At 32.3% G+C, this 7,404-nt stretch overlaps 1 pseudogene across 1 annotated transcript; it reads right to left on the minus strand.

Moving 5' to 3' along the window:
• Window positions 1–1,059: 1,059 nt before the first annotated feature.
• LOC143629708 (1-acyl-sn-glycerol-3-phosphate acyltransferase 2-like) lies at window positions 1,060–6,796 on the minus strand (annotated as a pseudogene). The gene is made up of 11 exons (XR_013153014.1): window positions 6,701–6,796; window positions 5,924–6,046; window positions 4,200–4,239; window positions 4,019–4,092; window positions 3,332–3,391; window positions 3,182–3,259; window positions 2,935–3,093; window positions 2,643–2,768; window positions 2,445–2,537; window positions 2,250–2,336; window positions 1,060–1,440 (listed from the first exon to the last, which is right to left on the minus strand). The product of XR_013153014.1 is annotated as a 1-acyl-sn-glycerol-3-phosphate acyltransferase 2-like (transcript).
• Between the last annotated feature and the right edge of the window lie 608 nt (window positions 6,797–7,404).

Below are 7,404 nucleotides of genomic sequence, written 5' to 3' on the forward strand. Positions count from 1 at the left end.
TGGCTCATATAACTCGAGTTGCTTGACCTAGAAACCAACACTAAACCCAATTATCCCAGGTAAGTAAATCACCTTCGATTCTTGGAATCTTTTTGTCAAATGATCGAATCAAGTGTTTCGTTCCCTACGGTCATCACAAAACAAATTATAGAACCTAGCTTTAAGGAGATTGTAAACAACGAGATCCAAGTTAAGCTTGTGATCTATAAAACACAATATAAAAAATAATGTTTTGTTTTAAGGTAAAAATACCTTAGAATACTATTGAAAGTGTGTGTATGTGTACATTTATGATGAGATAGATTTTTAAACAAGTTTATAAATAATTAAATAAATGCAAGAAACAACCAAGTAGAATAAACACGTATGAACACACATATAGGGACCCTAGAGCATAAACTATACTAGGCTGTTACGTCTAACCACCTATCCTATAGTCGATGACTTTGATACCAATCTGTCACACCCCGACCAATGAAAGCGGAAACGTCGAGGCGCGACATGATTGTTCATTGCACAGCGACACTATAAAGTGACAATATTAAACAACTCATTTAAATTCATATAATCATAAATAACACAACAATTGTTCATACAAAATGCCAAATAGATAGATAAACAAATAACTTGTTCTTTCATTTTCTAATATCCTAAAACCAAGATGATAAGTTTCTTCAAGTAATCCAATCAAGTTAACATCAAACCTTTAACATTGCATAAAATAGAGTTTGTCAACACAAATGTTGGTGTCTTGTTATAAGTTTAAAAAAAAAGTTAAAACACAACTAGCGTGACCAGATTTTTTTTTTTTATAATTTTAAAATTTGAGGTGTCTTGTTATAAATTTTTAGGCATAGTGTTATTGCACAACCTCATACCTAAAAAAATTTAAAACAGCAAAGCTAAAAATCATTTTTACAACTTTCAAGTATAATTAAATTTCAGGTATATAAAATATTTATAACTCGACATGAAACTGACCCCAACCCATTTAGACTAAATCGAAAGCCGCAAAACCATGCTCTAAAGTCTTACTATGGATTATCAAAATGAACGAGAATAGTACAAAACGACTAAACCGGTAGCAATTACAAATAATTCAACTGAAACTAATAATTAACAAGATAAATCCACATGACATTCAAACTAGTCTGCCATTTACTACACACATCTGTTTGTTTGTTCATAAAGGAACAAAAACATGAAGTTTACTCAATGTTGTTTCTCTTGTACAGCACCACCATTGGTGGATCTTGGGGGGGCCGCTTTTGCGGGTGTACGTTCCGCTTGCGAAAACTGAATCAAGATTTGCATTAAAATGGTAACAACTCCCAACCCAATTGCAGCGAATGTGAGACCTTTCCATGAGGATAAAAGATTTGACCATTGTAGAAATTTGTACGTCCCGAATACAAGCAGGCCTGCCCAAGATACAACCACCTATTGCACAGTCAAAATATGTCAGAATGTTACGATATTACCTTCAACCCATGGATAATTACTATATTACCCTCAAACTATGGATAGCCAGTTGGGGTGACCAAAAAACTTATTAACCGAGATCCTTACCCGAACACAAATAACTGACAGAAACTAGTAACCAATGATTCAGTTTTCCTTTTTTTGTGAAAACCGAAAATTACAATTCGGTTTCAGTTTTGCCTCGTTCCACAAACCGAATCGAAAGCGAAAAAAAACTGACACAAACCGATAACCGACGGTTCAATTGACTTTTAAAAACCAAACATTTTAAGCCCAGATGAAAAACCACATAACCAGACCAAACCCATACATAAAACCAAAAAAATCAGACCACCCATGCACACCCATATAACTACTTTTACATGGGTTGATTTTTGGTAAATTTTTTTTTTTTAAAAAGTTCAAATACATGAAACAAATTAAAAAACTAAAAGCGAAACAGATCAGATGGGTCAACAAAAATGTGTTTTTAATGCATCAAAACCTACTAAATCACGTTACTAAAAAGAATGGATTTTAATTTTACTAGCATATCTAACGTATTTAACCTTTTAATAAAAGAAGTAGCTTGCTAGATAATTTTCCCGTTAAAAGAACTATATGCACACAATATACTAAATTACTTAATGCAGACAACACGCAAATTATTCTATAAAAGCAGAAAAAAAAAACTGTTAAAACTTTAAAGTCAAGATGGCCGGTTTGAACATGTAGAATAACTTGTGACGTGCTACCCAACCCGCCCATAACTATAACAGTGTTCTTACCACAAGGGATTTCACCGGTCGGCCGATGTCAACGAGCTCTGAATCAGGAAAGGCGTTTAATTCTTTATGTTTGTCTAACAAATCATCCTGTAGAGTGTAGATCACAAAATAAATTAATAAAAATAAGTCATGCCTCAATAGGATACACAATGATATATAGTATAGTGAAGAAAAACAAATACCAAAGACATGTACCTTGGCAACAAAAATATCTTTACACCATTGTGCAACACCTTCATCTGTTTTCGGCAGGTCCTTCATTAAATGGCGCTTAACTCTCACATCAATCTGCACAACAGAAACCAGTTTTGATATTATACAACCGCCTAAATCGATTTATTTACAAAAACAACATGCTGATTTTCTATAAAAAAATAATTTTGAAAGGCCTACCGCAGAAGACTGCCCTTTAAAGAGCCTCAACATTGTTGGTGGGGTTGAATCTTTAGGGATAGCAACCGTCATATCAATAATTGCAGGAGCAAATGATCTCATTTCACTCACTGAAGTGACAAATCCCTGACAAAAACAATATTAATATTAATGTCATAAGTAAATCAAACCATATGGAAAATAACATGTACGATTGGTATTTGATAACATTGCACATAATAGTAACATTAACTACCAACACTGTGTTGTTTGATAATATTTAAAGATAAAGGTTGAAAAGGTATTTTGTTACCTTTGTTCTTGGAATTAAGACATTTCTAGGAACAGGTAATCCCATTGAAGATGCATATTCTTGAGCTGCTAAAAGTTTTGCTTTAGTAAAGCGAGTTCCTTAAACAAAAAGGGCCAACCAAAAGGGCTGAGGGTAATCTTTTAGGCGTCGAAGACCTGACTGCAATACAATAGTCAAAGTGTGAATACACACACACTAAATAAATTACCTAAGCTACGTATGTAAATAAGTGTGACAGTAATAACACCTTTAAGGTACTTTCATCTTTAGCCCAACTTCTCTCAAGAAATAGATACTCAGAAAACCACATTGACCAACCAATTACCTGCATGTATTCACATATAAAAAATAAATTTAATGTGTTATATATTACTATTCAATGTGTTTAAATACTTACAGAAAGAAACTTTGATGATTTCTTCATGACAGCCAATGTGCTACCAAGACAACCAGATCTGTGTATCCAGAAGATTAAAGAATATTGGTATATTGAATACGCACATATAATTAAGAATTAATTTTATATCATAAAGTGCAAAATTTTATAGATATACGTCTAAATTTCAAAACTTCATATCCACCTGTTCAAAACACTACATATGGGATTACAACATTTTAATTGTGAATTATCTCAAAACAACTGACATCAGACCTGTAAACAAACCAAACATTCGGTGGACTGTTCGTGAGCTGTTTGGTGTCAAGTTCGTTTATGTTAATGAATTGTTCCTTTTAACAAACAAACGAACATTAACAATTTTTTTGGTCCATGGATGCTTGTCTCGTTCGTTAACATCTGTTTACGTTCGTTCGCTTATGTTCATTAATATATTCATTTAAAATTTTTAGTCATGTTACAGTTTAGTCTAGTTTTGATAACTTTTTCAGACTAACAGATTGTTGTTTACTTCTACTTTTAATTGGGGTTGATCTCAGTGATGCTCGTTCATCAATATTCAATTATGCTCGTCCGTTTACCCTCATGAACCGTTCGTTTATACTGCTAATGAACGAACATAAACTGAAACACTCATTTTCTTAACGTACGAACATGAATAAACAGGTATGCTGGATGATCAATCACCTGAGCAAACACCCATCCGATAAGCCAATCAATGTCACTTTTGTGATTAGCTATCACAAGAGCATGTTCTTTACCTGGAAAAAAGCTGTGGTAAGCTAAAACTATTTGTGCAAAAATAATACTTATTCACAAAACCAAACAAACCCAAAGTCACACATTACAAAAGCATTATCTAACTTACTCATCATACGAAGAGTCTCGGGGTCTGTGTACAAGTTAACCTGCAGCAATATGACCTCAGAAATCTTAATAAGATTTGCATGTAAGAAAATATAAGAAATAACAGTCCTTTCAAGTTTTAACTTGTGCTGGTTTTATACATTTAGATATTTATATCTAGTTACTGATTAACAGAAATGGAAGACGATTCTTTACTTCCTAATACAACGCACAAACGAAAGCAACAGCTTTAATAATTTAAAGCATATTAAAGATGATCAGAAACAGACAGAATGCACATAGAAAATCAAGATTAAACAGAGAGATTAGAAAGTAGAATAAAATTATAAACGCTGCATAAAAGTAAGCATAATTGAGTATTTATCTGTTTGATGATTCATGATTAAACAGAGATACTTAGTAAAATGATGTAAATGCTACATAAAAGTAAGCATGCTTGAAGGTTTATTAGATTCAAAATTACAAATTTAACCTTAAAATAAGTTACAATAAGCACGTAACCAGGGATAATATGGTAAAGATAAGATATTAAACCTAACTTAGTGTTCTAGAAACCAATTATACATATATTACAAGTCAACAATATGGCACAATTTGGAGGTAGCCAACTAAAGATTAATGAGTATTACGTACATATATAACAATTAGTGACTTTACTGTAACGTTCCCAATTACCGAAGAAATGCTTAAATAATATCTTCTTATTGAGTTATTTAAAACAATTAAACACATTCGAGAGTTTAAATAAAGAAAAATGTTTATGTCAATCCACTATTTTAGAGTGAAATAAGCTGACTTAATTAAGCAGTTGCAGAAAATCAACCTAGTGAGAAAATAGCTTATTTAATCTAACCCCGGGTTTAAACTTGTAATTTCAAATCCACTAACGAACACACACAGCCTCAAATCACAGAATCTGTATTTGAATCTAGTGGTTGATTATCCCCAAATCAACAAATATATAATAAAACCTCAAATCAGCAAAGCAGTAAACATAACAAAACCCTAATTCATCATTTATCCAATAACACAAACACAAACCTAACAATTGATTTCAAATTTCGATTAACTTAAACAAAATCAGCATCACCCTTAACTAAGCAATCTCCAATAGCTTATTATAAACAGCATGTTTTACTCTAAAATAATGGACAGATGTAAAAACTTTTCTTTATACAAACTCGTCAAAACTGTTTATCTTGTTTAAATTAACGCAACACGCAAATGAACTATTTAGGTAAGCAGTCTTCCGATAATCGGAAACATCACAATTAAAGCATTAAATTTCAGTAATTAATGCCTTAAGTATAACGTTCTCGATTACCAAGAAACTGCTAAATATAACAATTTATCTGCTAATTCAGTTAATTAGAACAAGATAACACTTTATCGAGTTTAAATAAAGAAAAGTGTTTGTTTATCCAATTAATTTAAGAGTGAAATGAGCTGATTTTAATAAACAGTTGGAGATTGCTTATTTCAAACATGTTAGGTTTATAAGTAGAAGCAGATAATCAACTTCATTAAAAGAGCCTATCTAACTTAACCCTAGGGTTAAACGTGTAATTTCAAATCCACCATCAAACACATGCATCCTCAACCACAAAATCCATGTTTCACTCCAGTGGTTAATTATCCCCAAATCAACACACAACTAACATAACAAAACCCTAAACCTAACAATTGCTTTCAAATTTTAATCAACTTAAACAAAATCAACATCACCTTAACTCCTGCCCACCAATCAACAATCCACACAAGCTCCAGCCACAACAACTCGGCTACGATTCGGTTAATCCTTCGAAACAAACTCTTCGAGAACGGCCGTATGGTCACGAATATAATCGCCTGTAAAACACAACCAAATTCAACATTTCAACAAATTTTAACAAAATAGCATTACTGTATAAGCTCTAATAAGTAAATCGGAGTAACAAATTAATGATAAATTGTCAAATAAACCTGAAACAGATTGAGTAATATAATCGTCTATAAAACGAAGTGAGATTCAACATTTTAACGAATTTTAATGAACTGTATGACTGTATAAGCTCAAATTAGTGAAGCACAGTAGCACATCAATAATAAGTTGTGAATCTATACATAAGTTGCAATCGGACGGTTCATCAAATTGTATGAACTGAAGTTAGGGCAAAAATAAACCTGAATTAACAAATTAACGTTACTGTATAAGCTCGAATGAGTGAATTGGAGTACTGATTCAATAAAAACGTTACTGTATAAGCTCGAACAAATGAATCAGAGTAACATATCAATTTGTATGTTAAATTGAACGGTTAAATTTGTATGTGAATCTAGCAATCAATTGAACGGTTAAATTGAAGTTAGGGCAAATTAATAATAAAGCAAAATGAAGAAATTAACGTAACTGTATAATATAAGCTCGAATGAGTGAATCGGAGTAATCGGACGGTTAAGAAAGAAGTAGTGTAAATTTGTATGAAATGAAGTTAGGGCAAATAATAATAATAATAATAGTACCTGAATGAGATTGACGATGAGACCAGAGAGGAAGAAGAGGACGCCGATAGGAACGATGACAGCTGCTGCTGCGATAGCCATGGCTTGGCCAAACTCTGTAATTGTGTGAGAGAGAAGAAGGCAAGTGAAGAAATACAATAAATAAGTAAACGTTTATTTTTTTTATGAGACCCAAAAGAAATTATAAATTATGATGATGATATTTGATCCGATATATGTAGATATCAAACTATTTTATGATAGTAAAATAATAACATATTGAAAGCATTTTAGGGAAAAAAACAATTTTTACTTTTTATTTATTTATATTTATTTATTTATTTATTTAAAACAACTTTCTTGTGTTTATTTATTTCACTGCATTTTTCAAATTAAAATTTTTTGAAATTGAAGAGTCGTATTACCCTACTCTAATTAGGTTATGTTGTCTCTAGGTGAACAAACCAGTTTACAACTCAAAACCGGTTTGGGTTGAAACCGATTTGGTTTGGTCAACAAAAGCCAAAACCGGTTTATAATCGGTTTCGGTTCGGGTTGAAACCGCTTTTTTACCATGCTACGACCGGTTACGGTTCGGGTTTTTTGGTTCGGGTTTTGACCAGTTTTTGCCAGGTTTTGGCTGGTTTCAGTTTGGTTAACCGGTTTGAAACCGGTTTTGATGGACAAAATTGCAAACCGGTTCCCAACCTACGGTTTCAATCAGT

Source organism: Bidens hawaiensis, unplaced genomic scaffold (genome assembly GCF_021521415.1).
Source record: "Bidens hawaiensis isolate Kalapana, Puna unplaced genomic scaffold, B.hawaiensis_p1.1 tig00005453_1, whole genome shotgun sequence".
NCBI classification, from domain to species: domain Eukaryota; kingdom Viridiplantae; phylum Streptophyta; class Magnoliopsida; order Asterales; family Asteraceae; genus Bidens; species Bidens hawaiensis.